Genomic DNA, 13,959 nt, shown 5'->3' on the forward strand with positions numbered 1-13,959 from the left:
CCAAGTGCTTGTATGAGAATAGGTTAGTTTAGATTGACGAGCAAATGTGTAACCAGACTTCTGGCTGACAAATGGGAGAACTATGCCAGCGCATTAGCTTCTCTGGAGAGAGACCAAAAGTAAAGCAGGAGGATCAAGTTCATTCCATAAAGGACATTCAAACCTAATGGATGGCAGGGTGGCTGGGATATTAAGCACGTATGGATTTTAATATCCCCAAATAGTACGGGGCAAGTTTAGAGTTCAACTGACATCCAAGTCAATGACCAAACTCCTTTCAAACTTTTCTGTATCGTGTGTGTGTGTGTGTGTGTGTGTGTTTATATTTACATTCCTTCAGAAGGATCCTGGTGTTTGCAAGATAAGTATTTTATTGGCAGCTTTGGTTTAAATTCACTAGCCTGTAAAAATGGCTTATTTGGGTAAACTAAGAAATAAAAATAAAACCTGATGAGATTACTATTAAAAATGGTGCCAAGCACTAAATAGTCCAGCTTGGATTGGATTTATTTTGGGTTGGGCACAGCTGAGGACAGAGACATCCATACAGCTTTTGTGCCTTTCCATGCTGAGGCTGAAAGCTCAGGGCTTTGGGCCTGCCTTCAAGTAAGTGGTATGACAGTAACAATGGATACTATCCACGGAGTTTCCGGGGTGTGCCAGGACCCTGGCTCAGCACTGGAGGTGTGGCTATCTCTTTCCATTCTTTTCACCACACTGTGGGGTCTTGCTTTATAGATGAGCGTGAGGTTCAGAGAGATTACTTGACTTGTCCAAGGTCACACACTCGTGACAGAATTAGAATTTAAACTTTCCAGTCTGACACCAGAACACTTTCGATCATGCTACACTACTTCTTGAATGTCTGATGAATAGTACTGGTGGAAATTTTACAGCTTACAAGCCCTGTGGTATGTGAGTAGTAGAAAAGCAAGAGCAACAGAGAGCCAGGAGACCGGGATCTGAATCCCGAGTTTACCATTTATTGGCTGTGTGATCTGAGAAAAATTTCTAAGCTCTCTGGACTGTCTCCTCATCTGTAAAGAATGTGTATCTTGTGTGTGGTGGACTCGTAGAAGATTTTTAAACCACCTTTCATTTCTAACCTGTGATTCCACAAGCCCTTGAGGGGCATTTAATTCCCTGCAACTGAGGTGCATGTTTGGTCTTTTGCTCTTTAAGTGAACTCAGATGTGAGAAAACACTTCTATTTGAAATTCAAGAACTGACTAAATTTCTGCCATAGAGCTCTTGCTCTTTCTCTGTAAAATTCATTTCCTCAGTGGGTTGTCCTAACACAGACTACCTTCTGTTTCCCAGGTGGACAACTGCACGGTGTGCAAAGCCTGGCGCTCTGCTCACAAGTGAGCCACAGAGAGCCTGTAGGACACGCTAGAAACAAAAGGATATTTTGTAATATTAGCGCAAAAGAAAAACCTCGAAGTTAGCTTTCATCTGCAAGCAATACACATTATCTCTAGTGGGTTAGAGAAACAAGTGTCCATGTATGGCCTATTTTGGATGCTTTGTTCTATTTCTGTAAATTGATGAGGTCTTATTCATTGTATCCCCTTCCTTGTGTACAATTCACTACAATATGCTGACGAGTTTTTTTCTGAAAACTGCTGTCTACACTTAAAGCGTGCCACCCCTTGACGGTTTGGCTTGTACCTATTCTCCTGTTGATGGAAATGTATACAGTGGCTCCCCTGCCATGGGCATTCATCACCCACTGCTGCTCACTGCTCAGCATTCTTGAGGATCAAATGACATGGGCCGGGCTGTATTCAGGGAGCAATGTTGGAAAATCCCTTTGATGTTGCGCCTTGTGACATTCAGGGACTAAATCCAAGCTTTTGCTATTTGACCAAATGCGAGGTCCTGAATGTCAATGATCTCATAGATAGTTGGATAAAAAAATAAGAATAAACCACTGGAAAAAATATTTTAAATGGTTTTTCAGGGCTAATTAAGGTAAAGTTTTGATTAGTTGGAAACTTAGTTGAGCAGAGTGTGCTAGTCAATTAGGAGCTAAGGTGTAATAGTTTTAAAAACTCACTTAATATGTACTGACTGTCATCCACGCACAAGGTATTAGGAATGCAAAGAGGGCCAAAAGTTCATATAGCGCTTTTATTCAAAGCATCTTTTGGTTTTCTTCTACCTGTTGTTGTTGAAAATTTTGTTCTATTTCCTTCCAATCCTTTTTAATGCTTACGTGTTTGGTACAAAGAGGTGATCACATAGAATATGTATTTTGAACCCAATTTTATTCATTTAACATTGTAAGAATTTAATGTAAGCATCAGCTAAGTGCTTATAATAATAATAATAATGTGCTTATAATAATTTGCTTAAACATTTCCTTATTTGCTTAAAATGTAGGTTGTTTCTATTTGTTTTCCGTGATAAAAAAATGCTGTGAACGACAGTGTTACACAGAGGTTTCTCATTATTTTTTTTGTATTTCCTATGACAAATTCTCATATGTGGAATTATTAAGTCAAAGAAGACAATTTTAAATACTCATTCTTATCAGTATGCATTGCAATTGCTTTCCAAAGGACTTACACCAACCTATACCTGTACTACTGTTGTTTGACTGTAAATATCTCCTTCATAGCGCCATCATTATTGGGCTTTTGTTAGTTTACTTTTTTTTTGCTTCTCTAACAGGTAAAATAATTTTGAATAAAAAAATAAACACAAATTGAACACCCTTTTTCTATTGAATTCACACAATAACTTTGCAAAGTCAACAGTTTACAGGTGAATAGCTACAGGGAAAGATTGAGTGACTTGCCCAAGTTGGTACAACTGTTATCATGTTATCAGAGCTGGAACTTGACCTTGCTTCCTCTGGGTCCAGGCCTACTGTGTAGTGCACTCTACCAGCTGCCCCTTAAATAACCAGATGGGTCTACGAAAATGAGGCCTCCAAGGTAAGCTTGGAGAGAGTCTCTGGTTAGTATGTGTAAAGATGGAATTGATGAGCAGGACCGTCCTATTGGCTTTTCCCCTTAAAAATCAAATGTTTCTGCAACCCGAGTGTATTTTTAATTAATTTACACATGCTGTTTCACCCTCCCACATGCACCTTAAAAAGATTTTTTAAACAAGAATGTTATTTAATAATGCCTGGGTGTTTAGCTATTTTAACTAAACTCAGATACACACAAGTTAACTCCAGTGAAAATTTTTCATGCAAATCTGAAGCAGAATGTGGCCTTTTGACTTTAGCCTATTAAACACAAGGAAATTCATACTTAAAATTCCACTTTCAGCTTTCCAGGCAAGATAGGAATTGCCCCCACCACTACGCATGACATTCTAGGCTGCCACTGGCCCAGTAATCTGCTGGCATGATAGAGTAGGGTAGGCAAACCTCAGTGAATCGAAGCCTCACCTTCATTTTTCAACAAGCTGAGTGGATTAAAGCGTGCTTCATTCTTTATAGTGAGAAGTCGGTTTTGCTGAAGGATGGTGTGGGGAGTAAATGACAAGTGCATCCCAGTTGGAGGGTGTTTGGATGCCCGAGGTATCCCTTTGGAAGGTCAACTTGGAAATGTGATTTGGGATCATGTGGACTTCTTATTCTTTGCAGGAGTGAAAAGAAGGTCACAGTCGTGTAAAATGGCAGCATCGGCCAGCATTGGCTCCACTGAGTGTGGCTGGGAGTAGAGCCGTTTGTGTTTCCACCCAGCTGGAGGTTTTGGGGGTTTAGAAGTTCCCCTGTGAGCTGAGCAGGAAGCTGAATAATGGGGTTTAGCAAAACTCAAGAATGGGCTGACCTCACCTAGACTATAAAATCCCATTGATTTCTAATCAGACCACCATCTAATGGAGATTGTCTCACACACTGTACCCTTTGGAAATGTCCTTCCGTCCTGAAGAATAAATAGAAGAGGCCATATATATTGTCTGCTTATCCTTGAGATTTCACTATCTTTAGGTTAAAAGTTGTGTATAGTTGTTAAAACTTATGAAAGAATAAAATGTGAATTTGAATTCCAAAAAAAAAAAAAAAAAAGAACAAAGCAACAACAAACCACCAAACCACCAATATTTATTTCACAAAGAAATGACTCTAAGTGTGGGTAATAGAAGGGAAGTCTTGTTAACATCAGCCAGTGACTCCTTTTAGATAATTGCAAGGAAGGCTGGCTTCTTCAGGCATTCAGCTATTCCCCTCTAGAGGTTTCTATGGGGAAATGAAACTGCTTTGGTGCATCCTTCAGTACTGAGAAGGTGACTTGGGTTCACCCTGCCTTTAAGGTGAAAAAAGAAAAAAACCACAGGCCCCAAATGGCATCACTTGTGCTAAAGCACATGATACAAAATCTAGACTTAACACGTAAACTAATTGCAGTTTAGAACTTAACAAGAAATGTAATCTTACTTAACCAGTCTGGAATTTACTGGTCAACATCAATGAGGTAATATGTCATGTGGTCCCTCTCCATGTCACCATCCCCAACCACCACCACCACCAATGGGAAGAAGAGACAATGTACATGACAAAACCCTGGCCAATCCCTTGCTCTCCAAAAGATGTCCTAATCTAAAAGAATTCTTTTTTTTTTCTTTTGCTAATTACTCCCCTAATTACACACCCTTTTTCCATAAAAACCTTTCCTTTTGTACAACCCCTCAGAGTACCTTACAGTTGGTAGATGGGATGCTGCCCGATTCCTGAATCACTTAAAGAAGCCAATTAGATCTTCAAATTTACACAGCTGAATTTTGTTTTTTGACAAAGGAGAAAAGCTGGAAGCCGCAGGATTCATCTGTGGAGACGTAGAGCAGTGAACGTCTCTCAGGGCCCCTGTTTTGTCACCAGATTTTAATTTCAATCAGTGAGGAATCCTGAAAAAATAATAACAGAAAACAAATTGGATGAAGCAGCTTTGATTTCAAAATCCATTGCACCAATCTCCACACCACCAATGTATTTTTATAGCCTTTTGCCTGAAAGGCCAAGCAATAAATATGCATATCATCCAGCGCTCTGCTGGGAGCTGGGTTCTTGTTTTGCTGGCAGCATTAGAGAAAAGGCCTGCTGAGTAGAGCTCCAGGGCATTTTCCCCTAGTCTAGTCTAAATGGCTGTTTTCTCTGACATGAGCGGAGTGTTTTCTGTCACCTCCAAATACTGCACACTATAATAACATGATTTCCAAGGCTCATACCCTCTGTGACACTTAGGAATGCACGCAAGATGCAAGCAGAGCTGGATAAGACGGCCAAACTCCTCCCACCCAGCCCTGGCCTGGGTGGTACAAACCTACTACTAGCTGAGGAGGAGCTGACCCTCATTTTGCCCCCTATTGTTTTTGGAAGACTTTCATTTGGGTTTCTACTACTGGGTGGTCCCTTGGGCCTCCCACTACATTCCAAAAATTTCCAAAACTTTCTCAGAGGAAGCGGTTCAACCAAATGAGCATACTCTACCAGCTCATGCAGGAAGGCTGTGAGCTGCTGGCTATCCCTCCGTCACAGTCTTCTTTCATATTTCCCCCTTGTTTCCTTTGAAGCCAGTTTGAACAAGATAGAATTATGACTCTGAAGTTCTAAGATTCTGGGTACAGTGGATATTTTTTTGTAGCTCTATGCTTTCATGCTCAGTGGTCTCCAGGCCTTTTGGATGGCTCACAAAAATCAGTAAAAGATTTTAAACAGATACTTTCAATCCTTGTTATTTATTTATAAATGTACTATTGAACTAATAGATTGTTATTTAAGAACACACAAAGAGAAAAATTTAAAAGATGAAACAATATTAAGTTGTTTATTTTCTCAATGGTACAAAAAATCCTTTTTGCTTTTACTATGCTATTAATGTTGTATGCTAATTTTTATATTTATATGTAACTGAATATGCTTCACTTGAAAAGCTTGCTTTACCACTTTGTGATAAAATTTAAAAATCTGATTCTAAGCACAGTTTGTTTGAATACCTGGTTTTGGTGACTATCATGGCTAAAAATGCTACAAAGATAATACAAGAGGGAGCCCTTCCTTCTTTTCCCTAAGCCTAGGATCAAGGGGCCAACGGGGGGGGGGGGGGGGGGTCGGGGAGTGGGGAGCAGTGCCCCAAGCCCAGGGAGAACTGTGGCAATGGGAGAGGGAGCCTGGTCTGCTCTGTGATTTTAGGTAGAGGGACTGTGTTAGTTTGTTCAGAATGCCCCCCAAAAGTACCACGACTGGGGCGGCTTAAACAACAGGGATTTATTTTCTTACCATTCTAGAGGCCAGGAGTCCAAATCAAGGTGCTGGCAGTGATGGTTTCTGATGAGGCATCTCTCCTTGGCTTGTAAATGGCTCTTTTCCCCGTGTCTTCACACCATCTTCCCTTTATGCCTGTATCTTTGTCCAAATTTTCTCCATTTATAAGGACTCCAGTCATTCAGGATTAAGGTCCACCCTAATGACCTCGTTTTAACTTAATTAGCTCTTGAAAGGCCCTATTTCCAAATACAGTCACATGCTGAAGTACTGGGGATCAGGACTTCCGCATGTGAATTTTGTGGGAGCAAATTCAGCCCATGACCGGGACACTGCCAATCTGTGGTCCACAGGGAGAAAGCGTGGGTGATAAACCTGCTTCGCTCTTCCCTTCAGCCCGCCAGCCAGTTGTCTGCAGGTGCCTTGCCCTGGCCAAACCCAGATGGAAGCCAGAGCCAAGGGAGCCTGTTTGATGTCTCCTCACCCCCCACAGGGCCGTCTCCTAGACACACAGAGTGAAGAAGCGCAATCTGCAGGAGCAAACAGAGAACACCCGCTCACAGAATCACTGTGCTGAGCTTAGAATACAGAGGTTTTGTTGACCTATAGGGTTACAGATAATTTAACATAGAAAGAAGGAAAGAAGTCACAATGAGAGAGGTCAGGATGTTTGGCTTTGTGGGTTGCACAAGATACTAGTTTCAGAAAACTGCCGTCCCCAGGCTCAGCTTGGTGCAAACAGTTTGAATACCTTGCCCAGGACTAGTCCGTGTGAGAATTAGAAAAAAACATCCCCTGTGGACAGATTAGAAGAAAGTGCCTTCCACCAGACCCAGCAGTGCTTTGGGGGCCTCTCCAGCCAAGTACACCGGGCACGGCCACATGCAGCGACCCTTTGCACCAACTGTGTCATGGTCACGATGTCCCCAGGCTCCTTTGCAGCCCCTCGCCATGAACCACTGGAAGGAGAACATTTGATGTTGTGTCTGCTCTCCTCTGCAAACTGGCAGCTTTCTGGTTCCACAGGGGAAAAAAGTCACTAACCTATGGCAAAATTCAAATCTGTCCCTGGCTGTTTTATTAAATCAATCAATACATTTTGGCTGGCAGTTTCTGGCTCACCTGAACTTAAATAACTCTTTGGTGGACCTTCCACCTAAAGGAAGTATATATGTGATTTCTATATTTGTTCCTTCTTAGCATTTCTGGTAAGCCCATTTTAAGAGGGTGGGCTTATTGGCAAACGTGAGATTTGACTATAAGCATTGGATTTTATTTATCCATCAAACAGACTACACCTTCCGGTGAGAAAGCTGTGCTCTGCACAACTGCGGGGGTGCCATTCACATATCGTAGTTTTGTGCGGTCATTCTGACTTTTTGTGGCACTTGGCAGTGGAGCGTTCTAAGAACAGGGTACGCCCTTTGTGCCCAGTTGCTATAAAGTTGCTGTTTTGATAAGTGGCTGGTTAAGTACCCATGTGTGTGAGGAACTCTGCTAGGCATTGGAGTGGGGCTGGGGCAAAGGAAGGACCCAGTGAAGATAAGACATGGTTCCAACTTGTCTGTACAGTGAACAGGAAGACAGATAGGTACCCCGTCAGCCTCCGCTTCAGAGTAATGCCCAGAGTACTGCCTTCACCTGCCCTCACCCTTTCAGGTTCTGTTTGTGAATGAGGAGTGACAGATCTGGAAGGAGAACATTCCACACCCTACACGGGCAGTGACAACATAAGGCTACTGCAGCTATTCTTTGGGCTGGAAGGGCCAAGACTGAGAGACCCATGATAGCCATTGCCAGGCCAGGAGTGGAGGAGAATTGCTGAGTCTGACAGATGGAAGTCAGTGGGGACGGGAGTGGATGATAAGGAGGGCTGGCCCAGGAGCAGCCGGGTCAGTTTCACAGCTACTGTGGGAGTCCGTGGAAGCCACGAAAACAATATTCGTGACAGCAGAGCGTCCACCTAATAATGACTTGCATCCCAGCTCAGTTCCTTCTTTTCAGGAGAAAGGAGGGGAGCTCTTTTCCAGTATTCACAGCGGAGAGCCATACAACTCTACACAGGAAGCTATTTATACGGGTACCCCAGCACCTTCTCCTTACCATGAGGGCCAGAGCCCCTCAGCTGTGGTTTTTCATCCACACTGCTATTTGTCAAAACTCATCCTCTCACCCCAGGGCTCTTACTACTGTTATTTTGTTGTTGTTGTGTGGTTTTGTTGTGTGTTCATTTGTTTTTGTTTTTTTGTAAATCTCAAGTCGAGATATTCTTTGCAAGAAAGACAGTTATTTCATCTAATTTTAGGGTCTGTAATTACACACTTTGAAAATAGTTTGGCGTTATCTTGTAAACTGAAGCTAGGCATATTGCAAAATCCAGCAATTCATCTCCTGGGCATATATCCTGCATACATACATGGACATATGTACCGAGTGACACGCATAAGCATTTTCATCATAGCATGTCGTAATAGCCAAGAATTGGAAAGAGTACCCATATCTATCAAAAATAAAATGGACACACTTTGGTATACTTATACAATGAAATCCTATACAATAAAAATAAACATTACAACTATGAAAAAACACACAATTAAAGATAAAATATTGAGTGAAAGAAACCAGACAGAATAAAATATTTAATGCACGATTTCATTTATATAAAGTCCAAGTATAAGCAAAAGTAAACTCTTGGATTTAGGGATGCATATTTAGGTGGTAAAATCAGAGAAAAGCAGGGAAGTGAACACTAAAATTCTGTGTAGTGTTACCTGCTGCGCCTAAGGAGGGGTTTATGGTTGTGAAGAAGCACTGTTGGGGGTCCTGGGAGGGGGTTGTGTTCTATTTCTCAGCTTGGGTTGAAGTCACAGCGTGCTCATTTTGCAACCATACTTTGCGCTGTACATCTATGTTTTATGCACTTTTCTAAGTTTATTTCACAATTTAAAAAATGTTAAAAAAGAAAGTAGTTATTATTGCTTAGTAATTCTCAGGAAGATTAGGAACTGAGTTGAATCTTAAAGGGCAAATAGGAGTTATCCAGGGGGAGGATGAGTGAGATAAGAAGGGGCAAACGTACAGAGGACAGAATTCTTCCGACATTTTAAAGTTCCAGATGGGGTGTGGCTGGAGGTGGAAATGACCTTGGCAGTGAAGTCATGGGGAAGCCAGGCATTTAAACTTATTGGGCTTGATGAAATTTCAAGAAAAGGAGGGCTGTCCACAGCAACATGCAGCAGAGAGGGCATTCAGATAAGGATGGAGGGTCCTTTGACTTGGGACTAGGAGGTCCCTGACCTCCCTGGGTGGGAACCGTTCAGTGGAGAGCTGGCAGCAGACACCACATTGCAGTAGTAGGAGGTGGGATGAGACGTAGGGGAATGGAGACAAGTGTACTTGGCAGTACTAACCAATGCTGCAGAGGGCCAATTGGAGGAAAAAACAGATGAGATGGTTTAGATTGGTGAAGTCATTATTTTACCATGACCATAAAGGGTTGTAGCTCTTTTTCTTCTCAAAAACTCAAAGGCATTAATTTCACAGACTTCGGAATAAACTCAGAGGTAATGAGATGGTTCAACTGTTAGGGAAGCATCCCCATGCTCTGTGAGGTTGGACTAGATCTGTGTGGGAGGCCCTGGGGAAATACCTGGGAATGTCAGCACACTGGTGCATTGCAGTTTCTGTGGGATGTTACCTTTGTGGCCTCAGAGATGGCAACTCACTGCTGACATCTTAGAAACATCACACACCAAAGTTGGTGGCTGAGAGCTTCCAGGAGACAAGCATATTTACCAGGCCCCCGGGAGAAGCTTTGGGAGGGTGATGTCAGTCTACAGAGTTCATTTTAGCTTCTTTTTCTCCTCCACTCGACCTTTCTCATATTTGCTTTCCTACTGCTATCCCTTCCTAAGTCTCTCTTTTCTACTTCCTTTCTCTCCTTTCTGCCATCCTTTCGTGTCTTTTCTTTATATCTCCTTTCTGGATTTTCCACTTCCACCTCATTCCTGCTTTCCAACTCTCTGTTCCAAACCTTTTACCACATTTCAACTGACCATGAGAGGTAAGTAGACTTCATCTGGTAAATTTATGGGATCACAAAAGGTCCCCTTCCTTTGGCGAGCATTACCCTGTCATGGCAGAATTACTTCTGTGCCTTGATATATGGTTCCCGTCTCCTTCTGGGCAGAGCAGAAGGAGAACAACCATCTTCACCATCCCCAGACTCCCACACAGAGCAAAGTATGAGGCTGAGCAGGGGGAGCAAGGCTAAGGGACCTGTAGGACCAAGATGGTGATGTCAGAGATGAGAGGTTGGTTAAATCCAGGGGAACTGATCAAATGAGTAAATATATCAAGGATATTGGGAATCGGGTTTCTTGCTGTCAGAAAAGAGGATTACAAATATGGAAAAGGAAAATGAACCCTGTGGGGTTGGATTGGAATTGGAGGTATGGATGTGAAAATACATGTTTTTCCATATTTATGGGTAATGTACAAAATACAGATGGAAATGTGTGTGCACACTCGCACCACACAGTTCCCTAACCCTGTTCACTGACAGGGCTTGGGAAGAGTGACATGTCAATACCAAAACATACACCTAGTGCCCAGATTTTACCTTCTAGAAGCCATTCTTCACTAAAAGGAGCCAAGACTCTCTGGACAAGTGGCTGAATCCAGAACTGGGACAGGGAAAGTACAAGATGAGCTTGGGACATCTGGTGGTGCCAGAAAACAAGGAAGTGCTTAAAGGATAATGGGAAAATGTCTTAACAAAACACAGAAGCTGGCTTGTGAGGGTTCCCACTGGCCAAAAGGGACAATTGAGCATGAAAACAAATAATGATTGTAACAGAGTAGAACCCATTAAATAAAATAGGAAATCCTGAGTTCATACTGATATAAATAAGTAAATAAATAAATTAAAAGTTTGAGGACGTTCAGGGTATTTACATGGTTGCAAAGCACCTCCCCACAAAATACTTATAACTGAAAAGTGAGAAAGAGTAACTTTACAGTGGAAATGTCAGGCCGATACCACCTTAATTAAGCGATCAAAGGAAACCTCATCGGTAAAGAGACAAACTGAAATAAGTCACCTCCTGATGGGATGCAGCAAAAAGAACACAGCTTCACTCTGGTGATAATCCTGCCAGAGATGGAAGACCAATGGAAACTTCCAACAAACCAATCTGAGGACACTCTGCAAAATATCTGGCCTATAATCTTCAGTTGTGCCAAAGACATGAAAATCAAATAAATACTGAAGAGTTATTTCAGACTGAAGGAAACTAAGGAGACACGACAACTAAATGCAATGCATGATTTTGACAGGATCTTTTTACTACAAACGACATTCGTGGAATAATTGATGAAACTTAACTGGGGTCTGAGGATTAGATGGCAGTAATGTATCGGTGTTCCTTTTATTTTGATGGTTGTATTGTGGTCATGTAGGAGAATGTCCTTGTTTGAAGGGGATAATGGAGAATTGGGTCAACAAGTTGTTCTCAAATAAATCAGGATAAAGTTTTGCATTGTACTTGCAACTTCTGTGTTTCAACACTAAAAAAAACATTTTAAATAAATAAAATTGCACAGCCATACTGGGAAAGAGAAAGATATAAGGTAAAGACGAAATTTCCATTTATTGAGGAGAAAACATAAGAAATTTTGTGTTTATGGTGGCCACACAGGACTATATTTCAACATTCTTGGAAGTTGAAGGAAGCAAAACCTTCTCTATAAAATGGAACTAAATTTTAGGAAGAAAATATGCATATAACAAGAATGTCAAGAAGTTCTCTCAGTATTTAAGAGAAAATAAGAGGCAAGTCAGCCAGGACCAATCTTCATGGTCTTAGGCATGGGTCAAAGCCCAATGTGTAACAAAGTGAATATGATAGGATTGCTGCTGAGACTTCTATGAAGAAAGTAATAAATATGAGATGTAAGAGAAAGTGGAGGGTGTCAGAAAACTACACAGGTGTTTGCAAATCCACAGTCTGGCATGTGGAGAACATTTGACCACGGGTAAAACAAGAAAAATTACGTTTTTGGAAACGATTCTATACCATGCTTGATTAAAACAAAACAAAACCAAATAAAACAAAACAGAACAAAGACGATACATTTTTTTGTTACACATCCCAATTATTTTCAAAGCAGTAGTGACAAAGTAACATCAACTATTTAGACATCTGCTCCAAGTTTCATTCTGGCAAGACCAAGACTTCATTTGTCTGAAAATTTCCTCTCTGAGCAGGCAGAGCAAAAAGTGAGGAAAAATGGCCATTTCAGAGTGATTTCTGATCAGTAAAAAAGGAGCTGGTTAGTAATGTGGAAATGAGAAGAATCTCAAGAGAGAGTGTTTATGTTGTCTTGGCCCCCTCACGGAACTCCCAAAGCTTTTCATTTAGATCATATTTTTTTACTTCTCTTTACAATACTGTCCTTTATGTGCTTGTCTCTCTCCACAAGAATGTTCCTTGAGGACTGGGACCACATTACGTTATCTTTGTGTCTTCTGATGTCTGGTGCAGTATCTCTTAAGTGCAAAAACACTAACTAAACGTGCTGAATTGGAATATAATGAACACAGCAACTTGCATGATTTCAGGATGATCTGACAACATTCTTTGTTAATTTTTTTTCCTGATTATACAATATTTTCATTGTAGAAAACCAGGAAATTTTTTGAAAAGTATCAATGAGAAAACACACACTTTCCATAACCCTTCCACCTACAGCCAAGCATTTTGAAGTATCTGCTCATCTTTTATACTTACATACCTATTGCTTCATACCATATTTCCCCAAAAATAAGACCAGGTCTTATACTAATTTTTGCTCCAAAAAAACACATTAGGGCTTATTTTCAGGGGATGTCTTATTTTTTTCATGCACAACAATCTACATTTATTCATGTACAAAAATCTACATTTATTCAAATACAGTTCATGTCATCTTCTGGAACATTGTCATAACTCTCCAAACCCCGAATTCTGCCTTAAATTTCTTGCGACTCCATTTCCTGTAGAACCACTGGCCCCAATCTCTCATGTCCAGCAATAGAGCTCCCCTTAAAGGAGCACTTCTTGTCCATGCAGCCTGCTCGTAGTGCATTGGCAACACAGCTGTCAGTGATTTTATCCCATGAATTCTTTACCCAAGTCACGACCTCTTGCAGGCTAGGCTTCACAAAGTTTCCACATTGATTTTCTCTCCATTCTATTTTCAATGTAGTCATTGATTTCCATGTGCAAATTATCCTTGAATAGCTTGTTTATTGCAATAGCAAGAGTTTGGAGGTAGGCCGTCATTCCTGCAGGAATCATTATTTGATCTATTCTTTTCTCTGCAAGAAAATTCTTTGTCTTTAGCGCGGTGAGTGCTGGCTGAACCCCAGACTAGTAGACCTCTTTGGCCACCTCGAAAAACATGTGGCAGCATTAAATCGACCCACTTCCTTATAACTGCTTGTGTGCACCAGGCTTTTTTGATTTCAAGGACATAAATGCCTGAAACACGTTCAACCTTATTTTTCTTGCCCACAGTGATGATTAGAAGTGGGGCTTTCCCCATTAGATTATCATCAGATTTTTCAGCAGAAACTCTACAAGCCAGGAGGGAGTGGAACCAAATATTCAAACTATTGAAAGAGAGAAATCATGAGCCAAGAATAATATATCCAGCAAAGATATCCTTTAGATATGAAGGAGGAATAAAGACCT

The 13,959-nt window shown here is 41.2% G+C and overlaps 1 long non-coding RNA gene across 1 annotated transcript; it reads right to left on the minus strand.

Moving 5' to 3' along the window:
• Positions 1–4,052: 4,052 nt before the first annotated feature.
• Positions 4,053–13,959, minus strand: LOC148754865 (uncharacterized). Its single transcript, XR_016019646.1, has 2 exons — positions 6,239–13,959; positions 4,053–4,866 (listed from the first exon to the last, which is right to left on the minus strand). It is a non-coding gene; the product is annotated as an uncharacterized LOC148754865 (long non-coding RNA).

This window comes from Rhinolophus sinicus, chromosome 17 (genome assembly GCF_057876585.1).
Source record: "Rhinolophus sinicus isolate RSI-liver-muscle chromosome 17, RSI-T2T, whole genome shotgun sequence".
Taxonomy (NCBI): domain Eukaryota; kingdom Metazoa; phylum Chordata; class Mammalia; order Chiroptera; family Rhinolophidae; genus Rhinolophus; species Rhinolophus sinicus.